Source organism: Leguminivora glycinivorella, chromosome 9, assembly GCF_023078275.1.
Source record: "Leguminivora glycinivorella isolate SPB_JAAS2020 chromosome 9, LegGlyc_1.1, whole genome shotgun sequence".
NCBI lineage: Eukaryota > Metazoa > Arthropoda > Insecta > Lepidoptera > Tortricidae > Leguminivora > Leguminivora glycinivorella.
Window position 1 is genome coordinate 600,832 of NC_062979.1, and position 21,104 is coordinate 621,935.

Here is a 21,104-nt window from a genome sequence, read left to right on the forward strand (position 1 = left end):
ATTAGACGGTCGGTGAAGGAGCGCTTTTTCAGTCGGCTGACAAAAGTCCTTAACAGTCTTTTGTCAGGAGGCAACAAAGTGCGCGCCTTTAACGCCTGGGTAATGCCTCTACTCATATACTCCTTTGGCATACTACGGTGGACCCAGACTGAGCTGGACGCCCTGGATCGGAGGGTCCGCTCACTGCTTACCACACACCGTATGTTACACCCGCGCTCGTCTGTTATGAGATTGTACATCCCACGGAAGTGCGGAGGTCGAGGCTTCCTAAACGCCAAAGATCTCCACAACCGTGAGGTGTACAATCTCAGGAATTACTTCCTTAACAACGAGTGCGGGATGCATCGTGATGTGGTGGCAGTGGACGGAAACCTCACGCCGCTCTCCTTGGCGAAACAGAACTGGCGCAAACCTGTGGTACTAAGTACTGCGGACCGCAAGGCGGTATGGGAGAGCAAGCAGCTACACGGGCGGTTCTACAAGGCCCTCACGGGACCCGATGTAGATCTGCTCGCATCGGTGAACTGGTTACGATTCGGGGACCTCTTCGGAGAAACCGAGGGTTTTGCCTGTGCAATTGCGGACGAAGTTATGATGACGAACAACTACCGGAAATATATCCTGAAGGACGGTACGGTCGACATTTGTCGGGCATGCCGCCGTCCCGGAGAGTCACTCAGGCATATTATTTCCGGTTGTTCTCATCTTGCTAACGGCGAATACTTGCACAGACATAATCTCGTAGCCAGGATTATTCACCAGCAACTTGCTCTTCAATACGGCCTTGTGGACCGCGAAGTACCGTACTACAAGTACTTACCTGCGCCAGTTCTCGAAAATGGTCGTGCCACGCTCTATTGGGATCGATCTATTATCACTGACAGGACTATTGTAGCCAATAAACCTGACATTGTGATAATAGATCGACTGCAACGCCGGGCAGTGCTCGTTGACATCACCATCCCCCATGATGAGAATCTCGTGAAAGCCGAGAAGGACAAGTCCAGTAAGTACCTAGACTTGGCTCACGAGATAACCGCCATGTGGGATGTTGAATCAACGATCATTGTTCCGATAGTCGTTTCAGCGAACGGTCTCATAGCGAAGAGTCTCGACCAACATCTTAAGAGACTCTCGCTAGGTGGCTGGATCAAGGGCCAGATGCAGAAGGCGGTGATCTTGGACACAGCACGGATAGTTCGACGGTTCCTCTCTCTGCAGCCCTAACCACCGGCAGCTTGGGCCCTGCCCCGCTGCTGGCGGCACCCTAGGTTAGGTTTTTTATAATGTGTTTATATGTGTTTTATATTGTTTTGTATGTGTTTTTGTATTTTACTTTTATATTCATATTATAAACAGCCTAGCCTAAGAAAGAAAATAAATAAAGAGTATAATAATAATATATACTTTATTGTACACCACTTATTGACAATGAGATTCAGTACAAAAACAAAACATATTAAGAAGCAGGTAACAACAGGCGGTCTTATCGCTAAAAAGCGATCTCTACCAGACAACCTTAGGGTAGCAGGAAACAGATTGCAAAGAACAATGAACGGGTAGTGCCAACATAAAAATTACGTAGGTATTCGAACTATTTCAACACATCAAAAAGTAAGAGAAAAAAAAAAAATGCAAAAGACTATTTTGACCAAAATAATATTATAAACGCATACACACATATACAATACATATATACAACATATATACAATACATATATATACATATATAATACACATGTACAAAGGCAAGTCAAGGTAGCGAGAGGTAATGAGATTTTAAAATATTTTTAAACAAGGGAAGAGATTTCGCGCATCTTACATCCAACGGCAAAGCATTCCACAAACGGACAGCCCGAAAAGTAAAAGAGTTTATGTAAAATTTAGAAGTAGAAGATGGAGGGACAAGGAGAAGTTTTTCAGCACATCTCGTAGAAGACAGATAGCTAAATCGGTTTTTAAGATAAGAAGGTGTAGTGGGATTGAAGAGAATATTATAAAGAAGGATAAGAATATGAGAGTTGCGTCGTTGTCGAATGGGAAGCCATTTTAGCTGAGTTCGAAATACAGATACATGGTCGTATTTACGCAGGCCGAATACAAACCTTATACAAGCATTTTGTAGACGCTCGAGTTTATTGAGCTGATCTTCCGTAATGTCCAGATAACAAACATCAGCGTAATCTAAAATTGGAAGAAGAAGGGCTTGTGCGAGCGCAATTCTGGTGGCAATCGGTAAAAAATTACGAAGTCTACGAAGTGACCCCAGAGAAGCAAATAGTCTCCTACTGACTTCGCTGATCTGCGGAACCCACGAAAGTGTGCTATCAATAAGGACACCAAGATTTTTTACTTGAACCGAAAATGGAACTTGAACGCCGTCAAACACTATGGCTGGCAAGTTATCAAAGTCAATCCGAGCAGTGAGCTGAGGACTACCTAAAATTATGACCTGCGTTTTAGACGGATTGACTTTCAGACCATAGCGACCACTCCAACTGGAGATGCATTCCAAGTCCCGATTCGTGGAGCTAATAGCTCGGGCGAGATCACCAATAGCACACTGGGTGTAAATTTGGAGGTCGTCAGCATAGAGGTGGAATTTAGAAGAAATATTTTCGGTAATACTATTAATAAATATAGAAAATAAGAGAGGAGACAACACGCCGCCCTGCGGTACGCCGGCCAGCGTGTTGCACCACGAAGAACAAGAAGAATCTACTTTAATGCGTTGCCGACGGCCTTCCAGATAACTACGAAACCAAAAAATTACTGATGGAGAGATGTTAAGAGAGCGCATTACGGCAAGCAATATATCGAAATCAACTGTGTTGAACGCATTGCTGAAATCCAACAGAGACAATATAGTATGTTTACGGTTATCCATTCCAGCTCGAACATCATCAGTAATCTTAAGCAGGGCTGTGACTGTACTGTGACCGGAACGAAAACCAGACTGGTAAGGATTCATGAGCTGAAACCTGTTTAAAAAGGACGTAAGCTGCTGATGTACGAGGCGCTCAAGAACCTTAGAGAGAAAAGGAAGAATAGAGATGGGTCTGTAGTCTGAGAAAGAAGATGGGTTGGCTTTTTTGGGAAGGGGGATGACATCAGCATCCTTCCAAGCAGAAGGGAAGATACCAGAAGAAATTGAGCTATTAAGAATATGAGTAATTATAGGGACTAAAATATCAAGAAGAGGAAGAATCATTTTTCGACTAATACTATCAACTCCAACGGCATTGGAAGAGATAGCCAATACGCTCCTCTTAACATCTTCCTCAGTCAGCTCTTTAAGTGTAAAAGGAGTACAGTCAGGTGTGGAGGAATTCATAAGGCGGTCAAGAGTGTCAGCTTTAGCTGGCCCAGAGAAGATAGCAGAAGTTGAGAAGTGCTGGTTCAGCTGAAGTAAATCTACACTGTTGCTAACGGAATTTTCAGAACACTTCCCAATCCCCACTGACCTCAGGAACTTCCAGACTTTAGCTGGCTCTCCGTTCTCTACTGCACTATGAAAGTGGCGCCTTTGAGCATCACGGCACACCGTACTGCATTTGTTACGTAGAGCAAGATACCTAACTTTGTATTTATCACAGGGGTTACCCTTATACTTCGACTTAGCTAGGTTTTTCTTAGCTATAAGATGTCTTATGTCGTCAGTAAGCCAAGGTGCAGGGACGTGCTTCATCTTAATTGGACGTATGGGGGCATGTACATCATATAGCTTAATCAGATTAGCGTTGAAAAGTGCCACTTTGTCATTAACACTATCCGAAAGCCGTAACAAGCTCCAGTCAATGAGCATGGCATCTTCGCGGAGCTTATCGAGACTCATCCTACCGAAATTACGCTGCAGAAGAACTTTTGGCTTTTGTTTCGGAGGACGAATTTTATAGGAGAGAAATAGTAAATCGTGGTAAGAAAAAGCGTCGGCACCATACTGAGCAAATCCCTCAACACGATCGGGAGAAGAAACAAGAGCGAGATCTAAAAGAGATGGAGATGAATTAGGAAAATAGTGTGTTGGACCTGATGGCAAGATCACCATATTACAGGCCTCGACAAGTGCTTTGAGAGAATGGGAACGTGAATCATGTTTAAGCAAGCATGTGTTGAAATCGCCCATTATAATATGGTGATCGTAAGATGGCATCAGGTCTTCCATAAGTTTTTCAAGAGCACCAAAATAGTTTATGTGCAGTGTGTAACGTAATACGTTACATTCTTAAAAAATAAACATTTAAAACTACTAAATTACCTAACTAAAAATACTACACTACTAATAAACTATATTACATATTAAAATATACAACAATAATGTCTTAAAACTACGTATTTACAAGTATAAAGTCATCATCACGCTGATTGATTTAAATATGTCGCGCCGCGGTAAACATTCACTCCCAATAATGTTCACATTCGCGAGTGCATGAATGAATGCACGGGTCGAGGCGCTGTGTCATTGCGCCCATCACTCACTCGTCCATTTTTATCTTTGGAGTTGAGTGGAACGCACGTCGTTAATTATCGATCTCTGCTACGGATCAGATACCAATCGAAATTCGTAATCGAATTTAACTGCGTCCCTACGTGTTCCTCAACTTATTAAATTACTGTGGTGTTTTAATTATGTTTAATAGTGTACCCCGAATTGGGGTCCCAAGTCCAGAGTGACTTCTTTTGGCTTCCTGCTTGCCGCCCGCCTGCCGTATTGCTTCTGGCCGCTTTCCCCGACTCAGCGCCACGCAGATTCTAGCAGCGCTGAACTCAGCGCCGATCAGAAAAACGGCGCCTACCACCTCGGCATCGTCAGGGGAGTACTGTGGCTACAATCGACTAGCGGAATCCGATCTTGACTAGTATTTTTTACGAACCACGACTTTTACCCATCTTACCGGCTGAGCTTCATGGGAATAAATATTGTTTTACCGTTCTTCTGACTCCTCATTTAAATTTCCTCATACCTAACGAGACGATAGGAGTTAGAACGCAAGAGAACGCGACAAGTGAAGGTGAGTAGAACACACCAAGAAGAAGTTTGGTGTGCGACAAGCTCAATTCGAGAAACAAATACTCTGCAGTATCCGATGATTCTACAGACGAGCACACTACAGAATACGGAATGTTCGAGCGTAAATAGATTGCAACCCCACCACCGCCTCTCATGGTTCGATCATTACGTATGAGACAAAAACCAGGTAAGGAGTAACTCGTGGACGGTAAGCAGGGCTTAAACCAAGACTCCGACACAAGAATGGCATCGATCTTACTGTCCTCAAAAGTCAATAAGAAGTCATTAAAATGAGCGGGAAGGCTTTGCGCGTTAAAGTGTGCAATGTTAAAATTTTTTGGAAAGTTAGAAAGTTGTTGGTTGAGTTGATCATGAAGAGAGGGAGGAAGACTATAGAAACTGTCATTGGATGACACAGAGACAAAATCATTTATATCACCTTGATCATTCAAAGAAGCACAAGACATTACCTTTTATACAAATAAATAAAAATAATAAAATAACAATATAATATTTAAATAATATAATATATATATATATTATGTAGATATACTACACTTCTAAATACTACTTCTGACAAACCGGCTACCCGCCAGCAGTATCTCATACAATACAATTACAAAACCAGCATAACAACAAATAAAAGTTATACTTAACAAAAACGGAACGTAATTACAGTACTGGTAACACTGATCGACCAAGTGTCACTAGTGTCAGTGTCACGGGCTCAAGTAATAGTTGCAGTTTGATAACATGTGGAATTACGTGAAGTTAGCAATAATAAAATGAAAATTAATATATACCGACTAATTAGAAAATTTGTTTATAACGAAAATCTAGAAAGAGGTTATTACGTCATGTTACGAGATATTACACGACCACAGAAAGAAGTTAGTAAGAATAGTACGCAGGAAACAGACACAGATATGGCTAAAGCCATTAAAAACGCATTGCCGGTTTTCTCGACCTCTTGCCCAGTTCTCCTCGTTGCTGATCCGCCGCAAGTCCGACCGCACCGTCATCCGCAGCCGCAGGTCTGGATTCAGGCGGCTGAGGGAGCTGGATCTCAACGAGGTCGGCTCGCGATGAAACTCGCCGACGCTCTCCATTTCCGACCAGGACGTAGACGCTGCCTTCTCGCGTGTAGCAGTTGCGGACTCCGAAACGCTCCCTGGCCGCCATGAAGACGTCGTGCCGCGCTTTGGTCAGGAATTCCGAGATGATGATGCCCGTCCCCTTCAGTGCAGTTTTTGCAGACCAAATGGCATTGCGGTCAGCAATGTCTCTGAATTCGACCAAAATGCATCTGGCCTTATTACTACGTGGACGACCCATCCGGTGGCTCCGAGCAATCTTGTCAGCAATTAAGTCCGACTTGAGATGCACTTTTAACAAGTCCAGAATCCGGACCGAAGGGTCCTCATTGGCCGCTTCCGACACACCATGAAACAGGAGGATCTTGCGTCTTGATCGCATCTCTATACTGTCCACTTGCTGGCTTAAGTGTTCTACTTGCCGCTGCAGTGCCTCAACAGCCTTCAGTATGAAATCTCGGAACACACTGAACTGCGCTGCAACGGATGACACCGTAGGGCTCTCTGTGTCAGCCTTGTCAATCTGACCCTGGAACTCTGCCATCCTTGTGTTGAATAAGGCCCCCAACTCTGCCAGTGAAGTCTTGACGGATTCCATTGTTGTGAGATAGTGACAGGTGCAATAAGAGATAAAGTGTTATTTAGTGAAAGAGTGAAATAGAGAAAGATAACTGCTGGTAGGTAGAACTGGTCAAAAAGTCATTAAATAAATTCTAAATTTAGTCACTAAAATATACTTTTACTATTTAAAATTAAATATTAATATAAGAGGACGTGTGTTTAATTTTCTATGCCTACCCACAACTTAACTAGATTTATCGAAAAAAATTGTCCATTCAGAACAACTCAGTTAAAAGATATTGCGAAAAAATTCTTTAAAATCGAGGTTCCGCTCTCGACTGTTTCCTCCTTCAAAACTTAATGAATCGTAAGTGCGTTTTCACATTATCCGATCCGATATCGGATGTAGGACCGATATCCCATACATTACAGGCGCCATCTTGTATTTTTTCCATTGAAATCCTTATGACATCCGATATCGGATCGGATAATGTGAAAACGGCCTAACGGAATTTAATTACTAACAAAAATAATTGATTAGTCTATAATTTGGATGTTTAGATTATTGCAATACATTAAGACGCTACGGGAGCGAAAATGCTAAAATGGAAAGGAGTCCACCTTTCAATTTGGGAATTTTAGTTAAATATACTAGTTTTATTAACTAGATTTATCGAAAAAAAAATTTCCATTAAGAACAACTCAGTTAAAAGATATTGCGAAAAAATCTTTAAAATCGAGGTTCCGCTCTCTTTTCCTCCTTCAAAACTTATTTAAACGGAACGAAATTTGAGAATCTGAATAATTTAAAATGAAATAATCTGTGTCGGACCGTTTAGATTTTTTGGACAATTGTTACCGATCTTGAGTATCCCTTTTTCGAGCCATATTGAAAAATGCCGTTTTTAGAAATTTTTGATTGGATCTAGCATCTTTTAAAATAAGAATAGCAAAAAATATCAAAACGGTCCGACTCAGAAAAAATAATAATAATCTGTGTCGAAAAAATCATTGCTCTATCTTCAAAAACCAAGGAGGAAATAGTCGAGAGCGTTTGTATGGAGAACTGACCTGTATCGTATCGTCTTAAGAAATCTGATTTCAAAGGTTTAGGTAGGAAATCTAATCATCAATATTATTGCAATGTAAAATTATTTTTTTCTTTTTTCTCCGTGTTTTCTAACGCGCTTATTTTTAGGAAGAGGTTTTTTTTTCATGGTTTGTTTAAGGTACACACCGACATGTTGTAAACATTTTTTAGTTTTTCGTAAGTTAGTCGTTAACGGTGGTCTACAGCTAAAATTGATCTACGACAGAAATGATCTGTACATATTAAAGTAAGTAGGGAAGAAAACCGCCATGCTGAAGTGTATTTGTGCATGCCACGTCTGGTCTGTCGCATGCATGGTGAGACGACTTGGACGCCTTTATGAGTGACTGCATGGCCGGAAAAATAACACCAGAGGGAGTTGAGGAAATCAAGGGGAGAGGCCTTTGCCCAGCAGTAGGGCACTATAACGGGCTAATTAAAAAAATCTGTACCAGTTTAATTTTAATCTATTTTTAAGAAAATTTCCTACTAAAATGTAGATTCTAGCGAAAAAACGTACCTAGGTTTTTCCAGTTGAACATTATTTTTAGCTGCAAGCCACTATTTACGATTTAATCGATTTAAATAAAACTTGCCTACTAAATTATCCATTTGCATATTGATCGTAGTGAAAACACGTACGAAAACGACGTACGTTTTTCTGTTTTACTTTTTAAAGGCACAGGTCACACGTTTTTCATCAAATTTATATTGTACCGTTTTGGTTTTTTGGCTAATTGTTACCAATCTTGAGTATCACTTTTTTTGCGCCATAATGAAAAAGGCAGTTTTTGGAAATTTTTGATTGACTCGAGCGTCTTTAAAAATAAAAATATCAAAACGTTCCAACACAGATAAGATTAATAATTAATAACAATCTGACTGGGAACAAATCAAATTATTTTATTGAATATTTTTTTGATTTGTTATTTAATAACCTAACAATAAAATTAAAATTTTGAAAAAACTCCCGACCGCGACATAGTGGACCGATTTTCATGAAACATGGCTAAGAACACTCCCGACTAACTCAGCTTTCAGACAAAAAAACTAAATTTAAATCGGTTCATCCGTTCGGGAACTACGATGCCACAGACACACACACACACACACAGACAGACAAACAGACAAATAGACAGACAGACACGTCAAACTTATAACACCCCTTCGTTTTTGCGTCGGGGGTTAAAAATAGTCTTTCGCTATATCGTAATGCTGCAAATGGATTCATATAGGAGGTGCAAGCACTAATTGTTGCCTTGGGCCTTGTCGTTTTTTCTTTCGTGTATGATGTCTATTTCAATTTATAGAATAATCTGTGTTGAAAAAATCAGTCTACCTTCAAAAACCAGGGAGCAAATAGTCGAGAGCGTTGGTATGGAAATTGAACCGTCCTGTATCGTCTTAAAAATATAATCGATTGTCGATTTAGCCCCGCTCCCAGCTGCCAGCTTGCGGACCTGAGGTTGACTATGATAAGAGAAGCATCTTAGCAGGTTGCCTCAAGGGCCTACTCCAAAATCCTGCCAGATTTCCGTCCATAGTCCATAATAGTGCGTAATTTTATTTTCACGAATTTATCGGATTCGGTTCGGACGTAGTTCGAAAGCGCTCTATTTTTAACGTAGGTACCTATCGTCATATTCAGATAGAACGAATATTTTCTTTACCTATGTATTTACAAATTGTCAAATCTTTTGGGAATTACATAAAAGTCATAAAATTATTTATTTAATTAAATTTTGAAAAAACCCCCGACCCCGACATAGTGGACCGATTTTCATGAAACATTGCTAAGAACACTCCCGACTAACTCAGCTTTCAGACAAAAAAAATCAATCTAAATCGGTTCATCCGTTTGGGAGCTACGATGCCACAGACAGACACACACACAGACAGACAGACAGACAGACAGACAGACAGACAGACAGACAGACAGACAGACAGACAGACAGACAGACAGACAGACAGACAGACAGACAGACAGACACGTCAAACTTATAACACCCCTTCGTTTTTTGCGTCGGGGGTTAAAAATGTTATTATTTAAATCTACCCATCGATGTACCCATTGCGGAAATATAAATTAGAGAGGCACTCCATTGTCAATAAACCCTTAATTGCATGATTTTACTTTTTTTAACAATTTACAGATATATGACACCATGGTGGTATATATGCTGAGCACTGGAAAAATAATGAAAAAAATCACCATTTTTTTTAATATGAAACAACGTAACTAAAAAAGATGATTTTTAATAGCATATTGAAAAATTCGAATATTGCTTAGTATTTTATCGTGAAAAACTGTACTAAATCTACTATTGATTCAATTTTCGTGATGCTTGGAAAAAATCCATCACCAAGTAAAGAAGGGTTAAATATAAACGACACGAAGTTTAATTCGAACACAACAGTTCACAATTGCGAGCAGCGGTAACGCACCGCCAGTTTTGGCGGCGCGGCGACGCGCCGCAAAAATTCTGCGTTGCGGTGCCGCGCCGCGAGTTTTTGCGGTGCGTCGACGCACCGCGAGTTCTTGCGTCGCGGTGCCGCGCCGCAGATTTCCTGCCGCAAAAACTGGCGGCGCGGCAACGCAACGCAGAATTTTTGCGGTGCGTCGCCGCAACGCGCCCATGTGGCCAGGCCCTATAGTTGGTTCGAAATAAGTTAATAATATAAAATTGTGGCATGTAAATTGATGTGATGTTCTTTTGTTAAAATTTTAAGGGATATTTTACTTCCTTGAATTGTCGCCAGCTTTATTTCCGGACCGATACGACCTACAAACCTTCAAGGAAAGAGCGTACGCCCATCTTAAAGGCCGGCAACGCACCTCCAACCCTTCTGGTGTTTCGGGTGTCCATGGGCAGCAGTGATCGCTTACCATCAGACGACCTGTCTGCTCGTTTGCCTCCTATCCCATAAAAAAAACTTAAAATACCTTTATATTGCATTATGTTATACATTTTAATTATTTTAAAAAGTGACACTTTGCCATTCATTGCTTGTTCAACAAATAAATATTGACGCTGAGTAATAATGCTATTTTAAACCCAAAAATAGACACAGAATTGTCAGTGCCACGAATTGTCACAGACAAGTGGGGTTTCTCTATGTCGATATTGTCGCAAAGAAGGATTACCTACGTACCTACGCAACGATCGATAACCAAATCGTCGGAAGAACCAAGAATTTTTTTTTTATTGAGATAGGAGGCAAACGAGCAGACACCTGATGGTAAGTGATCACTGCCGCCCATGGACACCCGAAACACCAGAAGTGTCAAAGGTGCGTTGCCGGCCTTTAAGATGGGTGTACGCTCTTTTCTCGAACAACAAAAAAATCGAACACAAAATCATTATAGGTACAAACCATTCTTCCACAATCATAATTTATATCACACTTTACTTAAAATTACATCTGTTTTGCACGTATTGTGCCATAAAGCGAGTTGTCCGCCATGTTGGGAACAATATGGCGTCGCTTCCGGCTTCATTAGGCGGATTGGATTAAAACAATGCGCCGCTCCCTTATAATAAATACACGCGTGTACAAGATACTTTACGTCCATTACGTCAGTGTTTTTGCTCAAGTATAATTAATTACGAAGAAATGCTACAGTATTTTGAAGATTTATAACTTTACACATGCTTTAGACCTGATTTAGACGGCGTGCGAATTCGTATGCGATTTTAGTTACATTGCGGGCCGTTGAGGGTACATACAATTTTGCACAGCCATCAAATACCGCAATGTAATAAAACTCTCGTACCGTCTAAATGGGCCCTTATACTCCACAGCCTTATAAGAGTTATGAGTTTCAGATGTTTTAGAAGACCCTACAGTATCTATCTTTATGTATTTAAATAAAACAAAATCTACATTCCTTTCCAAAATTTCTGAACAATCAAACACTCATGGTAGGTACCTCTACTAAAAAAAAAGTACCTTTACTAGCATAATCACAAATTTTAATCAATCTTGTTTTTTCTTAAATATAATTCATAAGAAGAAAACAATATTATAGGTTAAAAATAAAACACAGTATTTGTATTTTCAAAGTTCATAAAATGTGCTAGATTCATAAAAGAAAAAAAAATCAAATCAAGGGTTTTCTGGGCGAGCTCACTCCATCGTAGACCACGTCTTTGCCTTTGGCTAGTCTGTGGCCAAGAGTAAGCCCATTTATAATAATAAATAAAACCTGCCTTATAATTCTGATTCGTTTTTGAAAAATTTAAAGAATTTTCAACTCTTGAGAGTTTTTTGGACTTGACAGTTTTTTTTTTCTATTTTTTGTCGCGATGAGTTCACGTTTGGAGGAAGAAAAGGTCGAGTACCAAACCACAAAACAGGGGTTTCTAATCTCGGAATTAAAATTCCGAAACCTCTTCCTCTCCTGTTTCCTCTTAATGATTGACTCGGTCCGTATTATTCATGAACTCTACAACAAAGAGACGTATGGTACGGACTGTAGAGTGTTATAATGAGGCCCTTTATGACGTCATCAGCCTCGATTGTGTTACGGGCCCTTCAACTCTGATTGGCGGCGGTTTGTCGCCACAATACGTAGTACCTTTATGAGCATGTGTTGTGTCAAATCAAGGTTTGTATATGTACTCGTACCTACAGTCAGTCTCTCAGAGGGCATACCGCAAACACACAAGTTCGTGAATTGTGGGCGTCTTTCTCTGTCATTCTAATTACATTATTACGAGTCTTCAACCTAGCGTTTTCCCGGCCTAGCGCCAGGGTCCGCTTTCCTGCTCAGTCCTGTCCACTTGGCCCGGTCTTCGACATTCTTAGGCGTGAGATTTTTCTCTTGCATGTCCGCTCCCACGACGTCCATTCTTACGAGTAATTAGGTTTACCTAATAGGTTAATTGGAAGATATCTCTCTTGGGGATAAGAGCGCCTTTGTAATAGGGAATCTGTTCATTCTGTTGTATTTAAAATCTTTTTTATTTTATTTGTGGTGGCAGAACATAATGTTTACTTAATTAGAGTAAATGATCAAGATACGATTTGAACGGTGGTCTCTCTCCGCTACACCCTACCATACCATGACCGTGCAGGAGCGTATCAGACAATAAAATATTATAATTCGTATTAAAAAGTATGAGACTATGCTTGTACTAGTATGTATTCTGTGACTATGCCCTCTATCCCGTTCTGTCACCGACTATGCCCGTCGCGTGCCACGAACCGGTAACTATTGTCGGCGAGAACATTTTTGACGGTGCGGACACCCGCCGTGCATAACACGCGATTGTGCATAAGCGGCTCAATCTTAAAAAACAATTTGACGTATAAAAAAATGTGTTTCAAACGCTAGAAAAGAGAACAAAGGAAGATTTATCTTATTTATCACCGTTAGTATTATTTTAGCATTATTTTACGACGTGCCGACGCCTGCTTACCTCCCGCGATAAAACCAGGGCCTATAAAGGGGTGTTGTACAATAAATTGCGTTATACAATGATTACGAAAGCTATTAACTTCGTAATTGCTACGAAATTGAAGTTTTATTACCCGTGAAGGGTAATTAATCCTTTGTAAAAGTGCCTCGACAAGTAATTAAGTATACCTAAACAGCTGAATTTTTGAAATTACCTATAAATCATTAAGTCCGGTGTTCTCAAAGTAAGATTGATATTAATAACTTTAAAAAGTAGTGAGTTCAAGGTCTTTTCTAAAATAAAAATATATCAGGATGAACATATGTGTTTTTTTATTTCTATTTCCTCACATATTTAAACTGTATTGGCCCTTTCCGGCAGGTTGTATAGTTCCAAGGGGTGATCTATTTATGCTATTTTTAACCCCCGACGCAAAAACGACGGGGTGTTATAAGTTTGACGTGTCTGTCTGTCTGTCTATCTGTCTGTGAAGTGTGCAACCGTAGCTCCCGAAAGGATGAACCGATTTAGATTTAGTTCTTTTTCGTTTGAAAGCTGCGTTAGTCAGGAGTGTTCTTAGCCATCTTTCATGAAAGTCGGTCTACTACGACGTGGGTCACTATCAAATTTACCTTATCGCTAAAAGACTATATAGCTGACACGTCTGGATTGTGTTATGTCTTTGTGGCTACGTAGACATGAATGCTAAATGTGTCTTTAGCAAAACGTCTGGATCTTAAAACGTAACAATTTAAAATGATCTAACTGCAAAATATCTTCATCTTCGAATGTCTGTATTACAAAACAGACATGGACGCTAAACGGTCAAGGAGCAAAAAATCTGGAATGTTTAATGTTTTTATTGCTAAATAGAATAAACGCCAAACGACCCGTTAGCAAAACGTCTGGTTTTAAAATGCTTAAGTGTCTTGAGAATTCAAACCTTCTCGCACTGTTAATAAGAACTGTTCTGTTACATATTTATAAACCATGGCGATGACACATTATATTTCCGGACGTTTTGCTACTGAATAGTTCTGTGTTGACGTCAATTAACTAACTACACTTTTGGCTTTTTAGATATGCTAATCATACGGACTATGTATATTTCCAGACGTTTGGCTACTCATTCATTCTAAGTCTTAGCCATCCAGTTAAATTTACTTTTTGCTGATTGAGTATTCTACTTTCATGTCATCCCAGCTGAATTGACTTTATACTGACTGTATATTTAAATTTTCTGACATCTAGCCGAAATAGTCGTTTAGCGATAAGGTAAACTTGATAGTGACCCTACGACGTCGGGGGTTTTTTCATAATTTTGTGGTAAGGTTATTTAGTAGATACATGTATTTTTCTGTTCTAATTCTTCTATTCTATTAATAGCTGTAGTAGACGATACAAGGTAGAAAATTTTTGACAGTTGCTACTACCAAATGTCAAAAATAGACAATGTGTTCATGACGCCATTTTTAGGGTTCCGTGGTCAACTAGGAACCCTTATAGTTTCGCCATGTCTGTCTGTCCGTCCGTCCGTCCGTCCGTCCGCGGATAATCTCAGTAACCGTAAGCACTAGAAAGCTGAAATTTGGTACCAATATGTATATCAATCACGCCAACAAAGTGCAAAAATAAAAAATTGAAAAAAGTGTTTTATTAGGGTACCCCCCCCCTACATGTAAAGTAGGGGCTGATTTTTTTTTTCATTCCAACCCCAACGTGTGATATATTGTTGGATAGGTATTTAAAAATGAATAAGGGTTTACTAAGATTGTTTTTTGATAATATTAATATCTTCGGAAATAATCGCTCCTAAAGGAAAAAAAAGTGCGTCCCCCCCCTCTAACTTTTGAACCATTTGTTTAAAAAATATGAAAAAAATCACAAAAGTAGAACTTTATGAAGACTTTCTAGGAAAATTATTTTGAACTTGATAGGTTCAGTAGTTTTTGAGAAAAATACGGAAAACTACGGAACCCTACACTGAGCGTGGTCCGACACGCTCTTGGCCGGTTTTTTTACATTACAAGTACCTAAAAGTGCTGACATGTAAAACACCTTTTCGACACACAAGTAAACAAAACCACGTGTGTAACCTTCGGTGACGCAAACTTACGCATACGGTCGCGCCCGGCGTCGCGGTCGACACGCTCTAGTAACCTCGTTCGTGATGTCATCGCTTCTAGTTTTTGCCACCCGCATATGTAATTTTGTAGCCGGACAAACTTACCCTTGCTGTCGCGCGCGGCGTGGCGGTCGACACGGTCTAGCAACCCTGTTCGTGATGTCATCGCTTCCAGTTTTCGCCACCCGCATATGTAATTTTGTAGTCGGACAAAGTTATGCGGTTTATGGAGTGCTTTGGTTGAAATCTCATGGTTTCAGGAAGTACAGATTGGAATGGATTGCGTAGATTTGATGATGGTAAACAAGCACTCAGGTCATAGCGTTGTTTTATCGTAGCCTGTGAAAATGTTTTTTACTCCATAAACCTTAAAATGAAATAGCTTAAGTTTTCCATAGTAGCTAGACTAGTTGGAGCGCGTTTAGGTGCCGCAGCTCCCAAAGAAAATACTCAGGAATCGTAGGAAAACTTGGATTCCAATCTCTTTCTTATGATGTTACTACCTAATTAAATGCTTTTTATTAGTACCAAAATTGTTATCGTTTATCAAGTAAGTAATAATCTTCCAAGACAATAAACTTAAGGTAAGTTATGAGGTATCGCCGACTATGCACTTTGGCAGCCGCACTCATAAGTTGGTCGTATCCTTTACCTATTCGTTGGCCGCGCGCCAATGTCAGAGTATCTGGCGCATTCCAATTTTGAAATTCAAATTTTGTTTAATATTGATTCGATATTAGTATCAGTGCGACTAGTGCGAGTAAGCTGTAGCTGGCCATATACAAGTGCTTGAGAGAAAACTGAACCGCAGAATTTAAGGCCGAAACAGAGTGACTGCAATCCAACTGCAACATGTTCTATAAGGCTCTGAATTCTATGGAAAGGCTGTTTTTTGCCCGCCTGCATTAGCGTAATAAATGAGCCACGTTAGACGTGTTGCTGCTGAGATTAGAAGAGTTTTTTTTTGAGATTTCCGAGTTGGACCCATCTTAATAGGTACCAGCAGTGGCTTGTCGATACAAGCCGATTCCCACCGGCTTGCCTAAAATTGATTACTAGTAAACTACCTAATGTTAAGGTAGGTTTCTTTTTGCTTTGGTGTTGCCTAGCAGAAATTTTAACCAGCCGCCACTGATAGGTACTCAGTATTTATAACGTATATTCTCATAATAATAGACAGAAACTCTTATGTAGGTACTTGAAAATTTATGCCAAAATTCATGTCTTACTATAATGTAGATTTAAAATAGGAGCTTTCAAATGTACAGCGGCTAGATTAGTTCATATTTGAAAATATCCAATGCCACTAATCTTCATCTGGCAGTGACGGCATCTGCTCTATCTATGGTATCTGAGTACCAAGTTCAATCACGTCATTGTATGTTTCAGGATAACATCTGTCAGTCAGTCTCAGTCAGTCAGTATCAGTTTTTCTTTATTTACGTTCGAATACTATTAATACTTCGTATTTGTACTTGACCTTCAGCACATATGGTGTTCGGAACTGTGATTTGTGTTTTATCTTGTGGTAGGATCTAGAGGTTAATTTAACATAACTAACTATTTTGGCTCAGTGATCCAAAGTGAATCTTGGCCTTCGAAACGAGAGATCGCCACCTGTCAAGATCCTGCGCAGCCTCTTGCCAGTCACTGACTTGAAGCCAACGCAGATCCGCCGCCACACTGTCCTCCCAGCGATACCTGGGTCGACCAGCCGGTCGACCAAAGAACGCTCTCTTGACAGCCCGATAGTTTCCCATTCTAAGTAAGTGGCCGAACCAGCGAAGTCTGTGGGCTTTCGTTTCGCCGATGATATTGGGTTCGGCCACTAACTCCTCGATCTCGGCATTTTTCCTGATCCTCCAGGTGCCATTGTCTCTCTGAATAGGTCCCAGGATCTTGCGAAAAATCTTTCTCTCCGCTACCAGGAGCTGACTTTCTTCTTTCAGTGTTAGTATGTATGTAGTGTCAGTGTGTTTAACATATTATAATATATAAATACTATATGACATTCATACACATATTGACTGAGTCCCACTGTAAGCTTAAGGGACCATCCACACTCAAGAGAAGCATGTCCGCCGACGCGGAACGGACGTCAGCGCCACGCCGCCTGAATGTAATTTAAAAAACGTCTCCTCAGTACATTTTGTATAGTATCTAGCAAAAATGCGTCGTTGAGGCAAAACAACTTGTGAGAATGGGTTAAGTATGAATCTAAAGTGATTCAACTCTTACCGAAAATCTACTTTAGTCTAGTCCCTTGCTTTCAAAACTGCAAGGATTTCTCTACAAATGATCAATATTTAAAAACTTAAAGGAACAAGGGACCCGAAGAATAACCCGGCAAACAGAACAATTACGAACTTCGAAGCGCGTTCTATACAATTCTGAATATAAAAGTCACATTTACATACATTTTGGTTCAAACTTACGTCGTTTTGGAATTAAATTGCGGTTTGGATGGATTGGTTTACAATTACTAAGTTTGATTTATTGGGGAATGCTGATTTGGTGATGGAAATAGAAATGCTTGTTTTTAGTGACGAAGTTTGATAGTTTTATCTGGCTTGCTGCTTCGTATACATTCATTATATGTATATATCTAAGAAAAATTTAAAGACTTTGATTATTTAATGTTATATTTTAGCGTAATGAACTGATTCTACGAGCTTGAAATGTATGTAACATACCTACCTAATATCCAGGCAAAGAGGATCGAGTATTATAGAGAGTTACTGTTAAAGTAAAACGTGTAATCAAATCACGGTGCAAAAATGCCATCTCTCGATACAGGCTTAAAACTTTTGAACCTCAGTTTTGACAATTTGGCCCATATTGTTACTTTGATATGTGTTAAAATGTCAAATATCGAGGGTTTACTGGTGAAACTCGATAAATTGGGCAAACTGGTTTTTGAAATTCGAACTATGTGAAATTTCCATAATGTTGTTATTTCAAGGACAAATTATCTGGATTTATCGGGTTTCACCAGTAAACTCTTGATATTAATATTAGCGCCATCTAGCTGAGCCTTTCTCAAAGGTGTAACGCCATCTAGGCCACCGTACCTTTTTCTCCATGGTCTTGAGGTACGTTTGTTCTTAGACTTTATCCGTCTATACGGAGTTACATATGTCTTTGTATCTTTCTTTGAAACTTTCAAAATAAGACGTAGAATAATGAGACATTTTTGACCCTATTACAGAGGTGTGCCGAGTATGAGATTAACAGAAAAAACCTCGAAATATTGCTACAAGTAGAGAACAAATCAAATATTTTATTGAATATTTTATGATTTATTCTTTTTCTTTCCAAGTGTTCACACTACTATAAATTATAAATTGAAATAGATATCATACACGAAAGAAAAACGGGCGGGTGGTCTAGTGGTAAAGACGTTAGCCGCTTAAGCTGAAGACCCGGGTTCGATTCCCGGCTCAGCCACCAGTGGGCCTTGTCGTTTTTTCTTTCGTGTATGATATCTATTTCAATTTATAAATTTATTGCTCTAAGTCGATTTAACCGATTTAATATATTATTTAACATGAATGTGTAATCTATGTACCACAACTTAATATTGAATATGGCCTCGTACGGAGAAGGGAGTAATCTAATATTTTGCAGTTGTGTTGTAATGCGCAGTTTTTCGCTTCATTAGGCTTTAATATAGCGCGCTTCCGGTTCCGTTGCTACCTTGTAATCATTTCGCAAGATTGTCTTAAGCTAAGTTCACATTTGTCTGTCGTGTCGTGTTGTGATGCTCTCTGTCGTGATGGCTACTGTTCACATTAATATGACGTGTTATGACGCATTCTGACGCAATTTTTTATCAGTTCGTTCTCAGCACTCGGATAGCTCACACGTTCACAATGTTTTTTCAAGAATCATCCGATTCTGATTCCGATTTTGAAGATGAATTGCAATTGTTGGCGCTGGCTATGCAAAGAAAAACCGGCCAAGAGCGTGTCGGGACACGCTCATTGTAGGGTTCCGTAATTTTCCGTATTTTTCTCAAAAACTACTGAACCTATCAAGTTCAAAACAATTTTCCTAGAAAGTCTTTATAAAGTTCTACTTTTGTGATTTTTTTCATATTTTTTAAACATATGGTCCAAAAGTTAGAGGGGGGGGCGCACTTTTTTTCCTTTAGGAGCGATAATTTCCGAAAAAATGAATATTATCAAAAAACGATCTGACTAAACCCTTATTCATTTTTAAATACCTATCCAACAATATATTGTTATATATCACATGATTCCAACCCCAACATGTGATATATCACATGTTGGGGTTGGAATGAAAAAAAATATTAGCCCCCACTTTACATGTAGGGGGGGGGGGTACCCTAATAAAACATTTTTTTCCATTTTTTATTTTTGCACTTTGTTGGCGTGATTGATATACATATTGGTACCAAATTTCAGCTTTCTAGTGCTAACGGTTACTGAGATTATCCGCGGACGGACGGACGGACGGACGGACGGACGGACAGACAGACAGACAGACAGACAGACATGGCGAAACTATAAGGGTTCCTAGTTGACTACGGAACCCTAAAAAAAGAGAAGGAGGTATTGGATTCATCCAGTACTTAAATAGAAAAAGAGAGAGTAAAGGCGAGTTTCATAGTCTCGTTAAAGAGCTTGAGAGTGATCCTGAAAAATTTCATCAGTATTTTAGAACGTCGATAATTGGTTTCGTATTGCCGTACGTATTCAACGAGCAGTTCGCCATCCATACTTGCAGCTCTGACGCGTAACAACACAAGACTGGCGCGTTCACACTAGCCAAAGGAGCTGTGTCGTGTCGCTGCCCCGCCCCCCGTATCTCACCCGGTCTGACGCGGACCGGGATCGCTTGTGACGCGACATAACACAAGCCGTCACAACACAGTGCATCAGATAAATGTGAATGCAACGATATTAAATGGTTGAAACCGATACCGTTCTGATGCGTCACGACACAACACAACAGACAAATATAAACGCGGCTCTATAGGTACATAATAAACACATAGATATAAACATACAAGAAGAAGAAACATACTCACGCCTGTATTCTCAAAAACGGTACACGGAGCACACGAAACTGCTCAAATTTCTGTACAACTCTTAGCAATTCACAACTTGAACCTAGATATATCCCACTATCGACTTCCACGACACCCATGGGAGAAAATGGGTGGTGAAATTCTCAACCCATCACCACAAGGGGAAAACAATACCTCAAAAGCTTGTTTTGATTTTTTAAACTACTAGCTTTTTTCCCGCGGCTCCACCCCCCATTTCAGGAAAGTGGGGGTTAGAAAGTAGCCTATGTCAGTCTTCATCCCTTCAACTATTTCCAATTTTTTTCCAAAATCACGTCAATTTGTCGCTCCGTTTTGCCGTGAAAGACGGACAAACAAACAGACACTTTCCCATTTATAATATTACTAGCTTTTGCCCGCGGCATTGCTCGCGTTAGAAAGAGACAAAAAGTAGCCTATGTCACTCTCCAACCCTTCAACTATCTCCAATTAAAAAATCACGTCAATTCGTGTATCCGTTTTGCCGTGAAAGACGGACAAACAAACAGACACACACACTTTCCCATTTATAATATTAGTATGGATTAAGTGTGGATTATATAGTTTTTATTACATCAATAATTTAATTGATTTATGTAGGTAAAACAAATACTGTCGATAATTTATTCTATAGCCAGTCAACAATACGCCAGCAACACAGAACTAAATCAAGATAGAAGGAAAAAGTGTATCTACTTCGCGTGCGGAAAAGTTAAATAGCGAGCGACATTGTTCGCCGCGCAAGTCAGT

General features: G+C 39.8%; 1 protein-coding gene and 1 non-coding gene across 2 annotated transcripts in view; both read left to right on the plus strand.

Moving 5' to 3' along the window:
* The window catches only part of LOC125229322, a 476,654-nt gene that overhangs the window by 180,756 nt on the left and 274,794 nt on the right, over window positions 1-21,104 (plus strand). The window lies entirely within an intron of this gene.
* Window positions 18,659-18,730, plus strand: Trnak-cuu. The gene has a single exon. It is a non-coding gene; the product is annotated as a tRNA-Lys (tRNA).